A 14,566-nucleotide genomic window follows, 5' to 3' on the forward strand; every position below is an offset into this window, starting at 1 on the left:
AAAAATTTTTTCACTCATGGATATAAACTGCCTCCCACTAAGTCCTGCTTGAAGAAATGGGGCACTTGAGGCTGGGGACATGGTTCAGTGGGCAAAGGGCTCACTATGCAAGTGTGAGAACAAGAGTTCAAATCTTCAGCACCCACAGAAAAGCTGGGTACAGCAGCATGCATCTCTAACACCAGCGTTGCAGTGGCACTCGAGACACATGGATCCAAAGAGCTGGCTGACCTACCACCCTGCTTGGAATGTCAAGCTCCAAGTTCACTGAGAAGCTCTGTCTCAGTAAAATAACATAAAGATATGATAGAGTAAGGTACCTAATGGTGAAATTTGGCCTCCACACAAGCATATGTGTGAGAGTGTGCGTGCACACACACACACACTGGAAGATACTTTACACGTGTTCCACTGAAATTTCTCACAAATATTTAATTATAAAAAGACTTTTTTCTTTTTCTTTTTTTCTTTTTTCTTCTTCTTCTTCTTCTTCTTCTTCTTCTTCTTCTTCTTCTTCTTCTTCTTCTTCTTCTTCTTCTTCTTCTTCTTCTTCTTCTTCTTCTTCTTCTTCTTTTAGAGACAGGGTTTCTCTGTAGCTTTGGAGCCTGTCCTGGAATTAGCTCTTGTAGACCAGGCTGGCCTCAAACTTACAGAGCTCTAAACAGACTTTTCATCTCACACTACTGACCCTCCATAATAAGACATCTCTTTTATGGTCTACACCTAAAGGCGCTAACTTTGTCTGATGCCATTTATTATTGACATGCATAACTAAAGCTGGAAGCCTTAAGGCAGAGTTGGTATTCATGAAAGCTGAAAGATCAATAGCAGAATAAAACATACATCAGACATAGTCTTCAGAATGCCCAGCATGAGAGGGATCAGTGCTAGGTGCCATGGACTGTGCAGGTCACAGGAAATAAGTTTCAATCAAATCCAGAAATGGATACTCTAAGGCTTTGAAAATGTTTGCTCAATAATTCAGTTTGGAAGAATTAGTAAGAAGCAAAAGAAACAGGAGCTGGAGAGATGGCTCTGTGGTTTAGAGCACATACAGCTCTTGCAAGGGACCCAAGTTCAGCTCCCACACCACGGAACTCACAAGTGCCTGCGACTCCAGCTCCATGGTGATCGGACACTTCTCCACGGACACCTGCACATGCCCATGTGCAGACATGTACTCATACACATAAGTAAAAATAATAAAAATACACAAAAGCAAATTTTTTATTTCATTTTTAACAAAAGCAAATTTAAAAATTTTTTGAAATCAAATTTTTAATATGTTTTGGGTAATTTCATATGTCTACTTGTGTTCGCTGGCTATATTATTTACGTTTTATTTATATTGTAGTTCATCTCTGTCATGTAAATAGCATCAGGATGAAAATATTTGCATTATTTTTAAGAAAGATTCTGGAGTTAATCAAGAGGATGAGATTAGATAGGAGTTATTATTCCCACACTGAGTTGAATCAAACACTTCTAAGTGAGAATTCTTCTCAGTTGGTTCAGGCAGATAATAACCACCACCGACTTAGCACTTAGCCCCCTGCCAAGCACTGTGCTGAGCACTTTAAAACTGTGCCTGGGAAACCCACAAAACACACCTAAATTTGTAGGCAGAAACACCACTTTATATTTAAAGCAAGCAGCTAAAGAGGTTAAATAATTCACACAGCCGATAAATATTTAAAGAACTGTGCTGGGTGCTGATTCTTAGGGTTATAATAAAGCAAGCTAATCATTTAGCAGGAATGCCTGCATCTTGTTCTTTCCCCTTTGAGTCTTGTGCCAAATGGGATTAAGACAACAAATTCTGGAATAAAAACTGAAGTGTCCCCAATGGTGACTTGATGGACAGCGGACACCGTTTCTTTCTTTCCTCCTCTTTTCCAGGTTCTGTTTATACCAGCAAAGCAGCATTGGCAGAGAGTGGGCCCCTGCATTCTTGTTCTTTTTCTCAAGCTCTGCGCTCACAGCTCAGCAGGTAGAAAGGATGGAGAGAGAGACACATGCACACTGGAAATGGGAACAGGATGGAGAGAGAGACACATGCACACTGGAAATGGGAACTCAGAGGAGAGACCTGGGCAAAATCTAGTGAAGAAGACAGACATTCAAGGAAAAGTCGCATGCGCACTTAATTTACTCTGTTTTCTCTTTGCTGGATGAAGCGGAATGGTTCAAGACTCTACGATAAAAGGATTCCTGTGGCTTCCCTAGGAAGCGACAAGAACACAGACGCAGAGGTAGTCAACAGCAGTAGAGTACTGCAGATAAAAGGAAGAAATTACCGGTTAAGGCTTTGAGGCAGGGAGACACGTATAGTAGTCAACTGAAGAACAAGTTGATGATACCACAAGGAAACAGGAAAACTGTTACAAGGGTTTTGGAGCCACAAGTATTATACAGTAACAGTACAGCTGACAGATTCCTAGACAGACCCGCAAGTGTACAGCTTGTGGGGGACCTGTTATGCAGAGCCTTGGAACACTTGTCTTTGTATGGTCACTGCCAATTCTGTAGAAACTGTGAAGTGGTCTCCCCTTCAAAATGGAATTCATTCCCCGAATACCTCAGCAGTGTAACTTCCTTCTGTACTGTTGAGGGAAGACCTTCCATGGGGTCTTAGATCCATAATCCACTCTTTGTTCTAACAGTCAAATCTTCATCAAGTCAATCCCCCACAATTACCTTTGCACGTAGGAATTTCAAAACGATAGGAAGACAGCGTGCACACCCTTGCTGACAAACAGGTCTGGGCAACCCCAAAGCTGGTTGTCACAATAACGATTGGGGGGAGGGGAGGGGGTGAGTCCAGGGTTTAGGGCCGTCTACTGATCTTATCTAATGGTTTGTAATGTCAGGTATTTCCCCTTGGATGCTGGCCATTCGTGGGTGATCTCACCTTTTCCTGGATCGCTGCTTTGTCAAGTCCACCTGTTTTTTCATGATTCTGAAATGCATGTTGATACCATTGTTATTGTCTGTGTGGGTTATGTAGACTGGAAACCCCAGGAGGGGGAGACAGCAAGGACTAGAACAGCAAAGAAAGAGGAACAGCGTGGGCACTAGAGAGAGCACAGAAAGAATAAACGAGACAGGATGAAAGGATTTATGTGAGTTAATTTTTTTCGTTTACCCTCAGATCCAATTAGCCAGTTTTCACCTGCTATAGCGAATCTTTCTGAACCCTGAGAGGCTTAACAGGGTTTAACCCTAAAATAAACCTCCTTACTGTAATGATTTTAGCCACATAAGACTGATATTTCTGGGTTCTAGGGGCCATGCGTGTGCAGACAAAGCCCTCAGGCAGAAGTGCCTAATGGCCCTCAGGGATGTTAAAGGACCCCCGTGGGTGACCCACGTGGGTGTGGATTACATTATCCACACATGACTCAGCTAAGCCCTTACACACATGCGTGGTTGCATCCAGGTAATTTCACACACAAGAGTCAGTGGATATACCTGCAGAATCACATGCAGGACCTTGTGAAATGCAAAGAATTTTGAATGGTTTAGTAGTGGCCACGAAACTCACTTCAATGCTATAAGTAGAAAATTGGCATTATTAACGTCCTCCCAATTAACCTTCATCTACACAACCCTGACTGGTGCTCATATCAGACTAGATTTTTTAAATTTTTATTTTATTGATGTGTGTGTGTGTGCACACGCGCGCGTGCGCGCGCGCGCAAATGCAAGAGAAAGAGAGGGGAGGGAGAGAGGGAGGGAGGGAGAGAGGGAAGGAGGGAGGGAGGGAGAGAGAGAGAGAAGGAGGGAAGAAGGGTGGAGGGGAGGGAGGAAAAGGTATGCAGATGCCACAATCCTCATATGGAAGTCAGAGGGCAACTTTGTTGGAGTCAGTTTTCTCCTTCTACCTTCGCATAGGTTCCAGAGATTGAGCTCAGGTCATCGTGTTTGCTCAGCAATCATGTTCATGCATAGGGCCATCCAACTGGCATAAGAATTCTTGAAGACTGTCAGATCTCCGTGCAGCCAGAATCGATTCTTCTCGTATGTGCCCCGTCAGTCCTTAGCAAATTCACAAGCAAGGCAAGTACTCAGAAGCTACTGGTATCCAAAGGGCCTCAAATGTGTCCTGGAACTCTCATGGAGTCCTTTCCGTGGAAGAGACTGGCCTTCACATAGCTGCTTCATTTATTCATGCCATTTCCTTTTAAACTTTAAGTGAGTAACGAATACAAGACGCCAAAGCAGCTTATGCTTCTCGGTCTGTGATTTAGTCGGCTGCCTTAGCTAAAAGCATGCTCGCATCCATCAACATCAAAGCACATTCAATGTGGCGGTGTCTGAGACCGTATTTTTCCAGTAAATGTGTCTTCCTCTGGGCAATTGCAGTTAAAAATATTTAAACCTTTTTCTCCTTTTGCCCCCTACACAGATATGATTATAAAATTTGGCTAATGCCTGTAATCCCAACACCTGGGAGGTCAACACAGAAGAGATACATGAGTCCAACTCCAGCTTGAGATACGGAGTAAGAGTCTACCTCCAAAGTGTGAGCCTTCTATAGTTCTTCTGAGCATGGGTAAAAACACACAGAAAATCATAAGAATTTATTGAGCAAGCTATTAAAAAAATTATCCAACTGGGCCTTGATAGATGGTTCAGCAGCTAAGCATGCTGTTCTGTGAGATCTGAGCGTGGTTCCCAGCACCTAAGTCAGATGTTTCACAACTGCCTGGACGGCCAGCTTCCCGGGATCCAGTACCCTCTTCTGACTTCCAGATGGGCCTACACTCATGTGCAAACACACACACACACACACACACACACACACACACACACACACACATGCACAATTAGTGATAAAATAAATGGGATAGGAGAGTCGGCTCAGGGGTTAAGAGCACTTGTTCCTGGAAAGGACCTTGGTTCGATCCCCAGCACCCACATGGAGTCTCCCCACCTTCGTGGGCACCAGGCATGGATGTAGGACACAGACATACATGCAGGCAAAACACTCGTACACACAAAATGATAAAATGAATTTTAAAAAATAAAATAAAATATTTAAGTATGATGTGGGAGTGATTTCTTATTAATAAAGAAACTGCCCAGGCCCCTTGATAGGCCAACTCTTAGGTGGGTGGAGTAAACAGAACAAAATGCTGGGAGAAAGAAGCTTAGTCGAGGAGTCGCCATGATTCTCCCACTCCAGACAGACGCAGGTTAAGATCTTCTCTGGTAAGCCACCTCGTGGGCTACACAGATTATTAGAAATCGGTTAGATCGATATGTAAGAGCTAGCCAATAAGAGGCTGGAACTAGCCGGGCCAGGCAGTGTTTAAAAGAATACAGTCTCCATGTAATTATTTCGGGGCATAAGCTAGCCATGTGGGCAGCCGGGTGCCGGGGACGCAGCCCCGCCACTCATATCACTACATAAGTAAAAAGAAGGCAATTAGATACTGTGGTAAAGTTGAGGGGAGAGTATATATTAACTGATCCTGCTACATTCTTGCTGGGGGCAAAACAAAACAGAAAAAAACACAGATATGTTAAAGGGTAACTGATCCAAGGCAGTAGGGAGGATTTCCAAGTAAGTGATAGTCACCTCAAATACAGTGGAAGCAGAGGAGGGAGTAGCCATTATGCCAAACACACCTTCGTTGATGGGCCCTCTGAAGCAAGGGAGATCTGATGGACAGAGAAAGTAGCTAAAGAATTTTATATGGTAACTTCATGAACAAGAAAAATTTAAATGGTAAGGGAGCCTGGGACCAAATACTAGAGGGCCTTCTGTATTAAGACATGAATTGAGTATGGAAAGCCAGGGCTTTGCATACAGTGTTGTTAGCAGCAGGAGATGATTTAAAGATCAAAGTCCAATCACTAAAATGTGAAAACTAGGACTCAAGGTGTGTATTCAATACATTTTTAACCTATTGAGAACTTGCATCTGTCTCTGAATTCATTATTTTTATAATTAATTGTTATGACCTTATGGAAACAACATAAAAGACAAAAGGTTTGCTGTGGCTTAGTTTCAGAGAAATGTCACACCTTTGTGGGGAAGGGATAAAGGGATGGTGGTGATGCCACTGTGTACGTGGAGCAGTAACCTGCGTCAGGTGTTCTCCCCTGGCTTGTGAGGAAATGGGCCCAAACTGAGGGTAGGCAGAATCTCAAAAGGCCCATCTACTTAGTGACCCATTTTTGTCAAGCAGTCCCACCTCATAAAGGTTCATAGCTCTATAAACTGGAATCAAGCATTCAAAAGGTCTGCATGCAGTGGACATGAGCAGTTCAAACCATTACAACCTCAACTAAGCGGTTGAGGTAATTCTCAGTTTTTTCCAACCTGTTTCCTATTGCTTTGGTATTGGTATTATGCAATCAAGTGCAAAGATAATTCGTTATTTTCCATTCCAGAGATTGAAGCTTGGGCCTCCTCCATGCTGGGCACTTCCTACTCTACCACTGAGCTACAGTCCAGTCCTTCTTTTCTACTTTTCATTTTGAGATAGTGTTCCCTAGGTTGCCCAAACTGGCCTTGAACTTATTCTGTATCCAAAGATAGGCCTTGAACTTGCAATATCCTTCTTCAACCTCCTGAATAGCTGGAATTAAAAACTTACGCTACAAAGAAAGAAAGAAAGAAAGAAAGAAAGAAAGAAAGAAGGAAGGAAGGAAGGAAGGAAGGAAGGAAGGAAGGAAGGAAGGAAGGAAGGAAATAGAAAAGAAAAACCTTTCAGAATAAGCTCAGCACTTAAGAAATATTAAATATGGCTATTATAAGTACATGTTTTTCTGAGTTGATCCAAAAAATTTTAAACACTTTGTCCATTTATGTTAGCTACAACAAAGAAATATTCTACTGAAGTGAGTTCCGGTGGTTCATAGACTCCTGATGAGTCATGAGGCTACTGTGAGCTGCAGGAATCACCAGGCATTTGATTGGTCTAGGGGAAGCCACCCACAAGCACCCACCCCTTCCCTGTGGATACCAGTCATCCTACTTGGCTCTGCTCACCTCCCACAGCTTACTCACCCCTCCTTCCTGTTGAGTCATTCTCTGATTCTCTGCAGTACAGACTGCGCTGCACCTATCAAAAGGTTTTTTTTGTTTGTGTTTTTAGAGCAATGTCCATGAAGTAAAACTCATAGAGCTTAAGTATATAACTTGATACGTTAAGTATTCATTTAAAAAGGACTTGTGTGCGGTGTATGAGTGTGGTCTATATGCACCTGTGTGTGCGGAAGCGTATGTACGTGCTCACACATGCAAGGCCCTGGATATTGGCTATCTTATTCTGCTCTAGTTTATTTTCTGTTGCCGTGACAAAAACACAGACCCAAACCAGCCTGGGGAAGAAGGGGTTTATTTGAAATGCAGGTTAGAGTCCAGGATGGAGAGAAGCCAGGGCAGGAGCTTGAGCACTCAGGAATGCTCCACTACCTTTTCCTAGGGATAGTACCACCCATAGTGGACTGGGCCCTCCTCCATTATCTAGCAATTAAGAAAACACTTGACAATGCAAACATGGCAGCAGGCCAATCGGCTCAAGGAAGCTCTTCAGTTGATGGTCTCTCTTCCCAGGTAACTCTCGGTTTGTCTCAAGTGAACAGCTAGAGATAACTGTGACATGCTCTATCACTTACGGTCATTTTCCTTTGAGAAAGGGACTCTCGCTGAATCTCCAGCAGTGTTAGCAGTCAACCAGAGTCATCCTCCTGTCTCCAGCCCCAAAGCACCAAGATTATAGATGACTTAAGCTATTTTCATTTGTTGATCACATTTTTCAAGTCTTTTAGCCATTTCTATCTTAGATGGGTTGTCTTTGATTTGTAGGGCTTTTTTTTTTTTAACACAAACGCTTTCTCTACTGTCTACATTCCAAATTCTCTCCCAGTTTGTGACCTGCCTATCTTGATGGTGTCTTTTGGTGTAGGAAGAGACTGCTCATTCATTTCCCAACTGCTCAAACCCAAATAATAACACAGAAACTATATTAATTACTACTCTGCTTGGCCAATAGCTTAGGCATATTTCTTGCTAACTCTTAGACCTTAAATTAACCCATTTCTATTAATCTGTGTATCGCCATGAGGCTGTGGCTTACTGGTAAGGTTCTGACAGGCAGCAGTCATCTTTCTCCTTTGGCAGCTACATGGCGTTTTTTTTCTGACTCCACCTACTTTCTCTCTACATCTCTGTTCGTATTTCCTGCCTGACTTTACTCTGCTAAGCCATTGGCCAAAACTGTTTCTTTAATAACCAATGGTAATAAAACATATTCATAGCATACAGAGGGAAATCCCACATCATTTTGGTAAGCACAAGGTTTTTTTTAATTAGATGAAATTCACATTTTTTTTCATTTACAGTTAGTGTGGTTTGTGTCCTGAATAATCTTTACTGCCCAAGATATTCTTTTAAGTTCTTCCCTAAAAACATTATCATTTTGATCTTAACTATACATGCAAGATCATTTTAAATAATTTTTTACGTATGAGATGGAGAACAAGTCAGAGTTATTCATACAACTCTCCAATTCTAGTACCATTTGCTGAAAAACGTTTACTTACCCATTTAGTTTCTATGTCTTCAGCAAAGTTCATGGACAGTAGCCAGTTTTGGAATCCTGAATAAGTTCTCCAACACATGGACTTTCCTGCAAGGTTGTTCTGAGTGGTTTGCATTTCAGTGTGCACTTGGATTCCACTTACCAACCTCTACACAGATGGAAAGTCTACCGGAATCTTAACTGGGATAGGACAGAGCGGTACACATAAATCAAGTTGGCCAGAATTGATGACTCTTCCAGAGCACCCAGGTTCAATTCCAGCACCCATGCGGTGACTCAAAACTGTCTATAACTTCTGTTCCAGGAGAATCAATGCCCTCTTTGAACCTCTGAGGACACCAAGAATGCACACGGTCACAGACACACATATAGGCAAACCATCCATGTTACATAAAATACAATTTAAGAAATAATTGACATCTTAGCATTTAACTTTTGCAGTTGTAGCTTATATCTCTCTCCGTTTATTGCATTTTTCCTTAATACATAATATCGTTCAGCAGCATTTTGTGCTTTTCAGTATAAAGGTCTTACACATCTTTGATGGCTCTATCTCCAGATACTGAGAATGGGGTGGGGTGATATCGCTTTAAATGGCATTGTATTTAAAGTTCCATTTTTTAGTGGTTTGTTGCTAGTATATAGAAACAAGATATTTTAAAATACTAATAGCATATATGTTTCTGTCTTCCTAAACGTACTCACTGGTTCAGCTAGTTGACAAGTCACTTGGGATTTGTTGTCACATCCTCCCAGTGGCTCTGAATCAAGACTTTTCCTTCCTCCTTTCCAACTTTTAGTGTTGTTATTTCGTAATGGAGGGGTACTTTGTTCTAGAGATAGATTTGCTTGTATGTAGCCATTTAGGATGAGTGGCAATGAGCATGGTCCCTTTGTGTTTTCTCCAGGCCTTAACATGGGACCATCCACTAACTCAAAATGAAGTCTGGCATTAACTGAAGGCCGTTAGCGGCTCTTCTTTATCATAAGAACAGACTCCTTCCTTTCTTCAGTAAGACCATTAACCATGGGTAGCTCTCAGTTTATCAATGATTTTCCTTTATTCATTGGAATTGTGTGGGGTTTTTTTTCCCTCTTTATTCTGTCCGTGCAATGAAGTACATTGGCTGATAACTCCTAAGGCATCTACCATTCCTGAGATGAGCCCCATGTGACACTTACATACTATTGTATTATTTCTGGGTCTGATTTGTTAATGATAGCTGGGGACTTTTCAACAACACTCCCGGGGTATATTGGTGGATAATTTTCTTGTGATGTCTTTGTCAGGTTTAAGCATCAGGGTTATACTGCCTTCACTAAATCCTTTGAAAAATCATCTCCAGTCTCTGAAGTAATTGGTGTAAAATTTGTGGTATTTCATCATTCGGTATTTGTTTGGCTTGGATTTTACTTTTGTTTTGTTTTGTTTTTTAACAGTGTTTATAGTAAAGAAATTTTGGCTTAAAACTTTTCTCTGAGGTTTTCAATTATTGATCCTATTTAACAGATGTAGAATTTCAAAGTTTCTATTTCTTCTTGAGTAAATTCCAGAAAATTATTCATTCAAAAAATTGTATCTTATTTTAGCTGTCAAATATATTCATATTAGCTCAATATCTTCTTTTCATTATTAAATAGCTATAGAATTTGAGTAATGTTCTTTTATTCATATCTGTTGGTGCTGCTGTTATATTATGTGTTTTCTGTCTTTTGCCAATCCTGTACGACTTATGAAATTTATTAAAATTTCCAAATATTTTTCATTGTTGTTTTTTGATGTCAATTTGATATCATCTTCATTTTAATTTTTTCTTCCTCTATTTTCTTTGGATGCATTCATATTTATGTCTCCATCTTTTGTGTCCCTGTCATGGGCACTTTCTGGAACTTTGGGATCTTGAAAGCAGTGTCCTACCTCACCCAGGCACCACCAAATGCATATTCATGAAGGGTGCCATCCCTGAGCTGTAAATATTTGGAAAGCATCTAGCATGCACACGAGGCAGTCCAAACAATCAAAATATGCCTCGTAGCTCCTAGTCCTGGGCTGGATGGGCTGAGAGCAGTGTTTGCTTTCACTTATTTCGATTCTACAAGGACTGCTTTCCTTATAGGGTGACATTGACATGTTTGTCTCTGTTAGGATGCATTGCAGAAGAAGACTTGGAAGAAAAAATAATGGAATCATGGAGAGTTTTACTAGCAAGTTTGAGGAAGAAAAAGAAGAAAAAAAAAACAGCAGAACCTTGAAATGTTATAGTTTGTACAGAATGAAAATAGGTCAGAAATACGTACAAGGCAGTATGCTGTGGTCAGGGAGGAACTTTCCAGTACGTTCAGTTATATTGTAGTGCACAGTCCTCAGAAGTAGAGGTAAGCAGGGGCCAGTGAGCCACGGTTAGAGAAATGCTGTTCAGTGGACACAAATAAAGAATTTCCTCTCAGAAAGGATGCCATTGCCTGTCCCACCGTGAGAGAAGTCTGCCTGCACTTTAGTGGGGAGAGTCGAGATGAAGCAGGAGTTAGTCATTTTCTCCTCATCAGAGGAGCAAGCAGCTGTGGACCATGAGCCTAGGCATCAGGAGATTGCTCCTCAGGGAAGCTCACCATGAGCCCTGCTATTTTGGCTCTGTTCACCCTCTGGATTCTTGGCATCTCACTGGGTTTCTAGCAAAACATCTCGCTACATTTCGGAACCGATTTCTTACTTTCTGCTCTTTCCCACTGCATTTTTCTGAGTGTCTCCGTCTCCTTCCAAGCCTTATACCAACTTCCATAATTAGCCTGTACTTTTCTACTTCTTGGTTGCAGCCTGATTGCTGCATTATCCTCATGGCCAGCAATTTTATGCAGCATCTCAATGTAGCCTAGGCTGGCCTCAAACTTTCTAAGCAGCTTTTAAGTAGAGGCTTCCCTTGAACCCCTGCTTCTCCTGCTTCTACCACCTGAATGCTTGGATGGCAGGCACATACAATGGTGCCTGGCACACCCAGATAAGCCAATATAGTTTGAAAGACACTAGGCTCTCCAAGACCAATATGAACAAAAATATCCTTCACAAGTGATTTTCACTCAGTAGGGCTGTAGACTGAAAACATCGCCTGCTCTGCCCTGGCTTCTAGACTATTTCTCTTCTCTCAATTTAAAGAGAAAAAATGATCTCGCTTTTAAAGTGTCACTTCTAGGAAGAAAGCCAGGGCTTAATTTACCTTTTCATTGAGATTTATATCATGCCTTTGATATTTCAAAAGTCATTGGGCAGCGGTTCGCTCTGTCATTAGTATTCAGATACTAGCATTATGTTCACCATTACTGCACCAGGAAGTGATCACAGACATATCGATCCCAAGAATTTATTTATGGGACTCTATTCCGGCAATCGTTGGGAGGTGGGAAGAAATAAAATACCGGTGACAGTGACCCCTCAAATTAAAATACAGGGAACTGTGCACAATATTGCATTGAATCAATAGAATTAATCAATGAGTCAATCAACCGAATTTGATTTATTCACCCAATAACTTATTCAGTCAATAAATGTGGTTAAATTGAGGAATAGTAAATCAATGAAGGGTTTATTGATCAGCTGTTATTCTCAAGGACTGGATAAAAGGATCTTTGCATAGTAAGTTCACAACTAAAATGAGGGCTAGGATTTCCATGCATAAGTTAGGAGACAATAAATGGTGAATTCCATGATAGCAGTGATTAATGGCATGGGAGTCATCAAATGTTTTCTAGGTGATAATGCATGCAAGCAGAATCTTGCACCATTGTTGCAATCTGACCAGATGGAGGACAAGTGGACAGGATGTTCTAGTTGAGAAGAATGTCATCACTCAACAGGGAAAGTAAAACTGGGGAACTGGGGACCTGGTGGAGAAGGTGAGACACTTGACCAAGTCAGAAGATGCAACTTGAAGGATTGGAGATAATGCCACAAATGAGAAGAAGGATTGCTATGACATAATGGAGCAATAATATACACAGATCTCTTGAATACTCCTCACTATGGAAGCAACATGATGAAACCTGAGTTTAAGTAATGTAAGAGAAAATGAAGGTGTGCTGGCTAAGTTTTATGTCAACTTGACACAAGCTAGAGTCCTTTTGGAAGAGGGAACCTCAACTGAGAAAACGTCCCCCACCAGATTGGCCTGTGGGCAAGCCTGTAGAGCATTTTCTTGATTGATGATCGATGGGAGAGGTCCTAGTTCACTGTGGGTAGGGACACCCCTGGGCTGGCGGTCCTGAGTGCTATAAGAAAGCAGATTGAGCAAGCCCTGAGGAGCAAGACAGTGAGCAGCACCAGTCTGCGGCCTCTGCATCAGATCCTGCCTCCAGGTTCCCACTCTGCATCCCTTTGTGAACGTCATGTGATCGGGGCAGGTAAACTGAAATAAAGCCTTCCTTCTCCAAGTTGTTTATGGTCACGGTGTTTCACCATAGCAACAGAAACCTTACTAAGACACGGGATAAGGGTGCCGGGTGCACATGAGCTTCAGATTATTAGACATGAACGGTTTGAAAAGGGGTGGTGTTACTAAAGGGACTCGGAGGCAGTGATGCAATTATGACATGGGGTGCAGCTCTGTACTCTCAGAGGAAGAAACCCTAGGTTCCTAAAGAGAAAGAACTGGGATCTGGCTGAGTAACTGATATGGAGCCGTTCACATACGGCCTCTGAGAAGGTTCTCAGCGTGTTGCTTCTCATGGAGTCGGGACATGCGCACAGAACATCACTGTATTTCAACATCCCTGGAGCAGTGATGACAATTGCAGGCATAGCGTACAACAAGCAAACAGAACACCAGGTCTGGAGAGTGAGGGCACAGTGTATAGTCCTAGGAGGACCAGACGCTGAAGTGTAATGAAGCCAGCATCGGGTTTCACAGACCACAGCAGTAAAAGGTGTGGGAGGGATGTGTGAAGGGAACACATATCCTTAGTGTCAGATTCAGCAAAGAGTCTAAGATAACTATGAGCTAAGAATAGACTGTGGGGTTTGCAAGCCCCAGTGGTATCCTCAAAGGAGGTGCTTCACAGAGGACCAAGGTTAACACAGACGAAAGCTAGTCAAAGAGAAGAAGTATAGGGGGACTGTTCAGCCCCAACAGGCACTAGCTGAGGTCCTATTCCCAGTCATGCTCCAGGGGACAGCATCATACCTATGAGTACATGGGCAAAACAAATTGGAATTAGTGAGTTAAAAAAAAAAAAGAGGGGAGGGAAATGTGAAGCTAAGAAGGGGGTATCTGGGTGGAATTAGCAAAAATAGTGGGGAGAGAATATATATTAAAAACAGTGTGTGTATAAAATTCTTAAAGAATTCATAAAAATATATATAATATACAAATATTTATGTATGTGTGTATTTATATATATGTGTGTATATATATAACTATATGAGCTATAGCCAAATCTAAGGGCAGAGGGTCTAAACACGTCAGGATGTAGACTCCTGAAGACAACAGGAGCCAAGAACCAGAATTATCAACATTGAACAAGGGCTGCCTAGTTGCTTGCAAGGTACTATGAGGTGCCACCAAGTGAGTTCTGTAGAAGGGTGGGCACTCGGAACAATTCTCCCAATAGGAGGCCACGCTTAACCTGGAGCAGCCAATCCCTTCTCCTACACTGCTGCTGCCTGAAGTGGTACCCTGCATCATTTGAAAGCAACACAAGAATTATCTAACGAAGGTTAACGCAGTGGCTCTGCTGAGCTTTGGAGTTTAAGAATGATTCAGGGGCTCTTCAGGAAAGATGTCGCCTGATGAGCTCCTTTGCCCCAGGCATGAGGAGGGTGTGGGGCATTGGTGCTGCTCCTCTTCTATCTTCCCATGAAATAGTTCATTCTCTAACAGAAGATGCATTAAGACCCTGACGCTAGGTGGGGAAGAAGGCTCAGTTCATAAAAGCACTTAAGAACAGGAGTTTGGAACCCCAGAACTGGAGAGAAAAAGCTGGGTACAGATTCCCAGGGATGTACAGGTGGAAAGGGGAAT

This window comes from Alexandromys fortis, unplaced genomic scaffold, assembly GCF_014885135.2.
Source record: "Alexandromys fortis isolate MF-2015 unplaced genomic scaffold, M_Fortis_MF-2015_v1.1 scaffold_203, whole genome shotgun sequence".
NCBI lineage: Eukaryota > Metazoa > Chordata > Mammalia > Rodentia > Cricetidae > Alexandromys > Alexandromys fortis.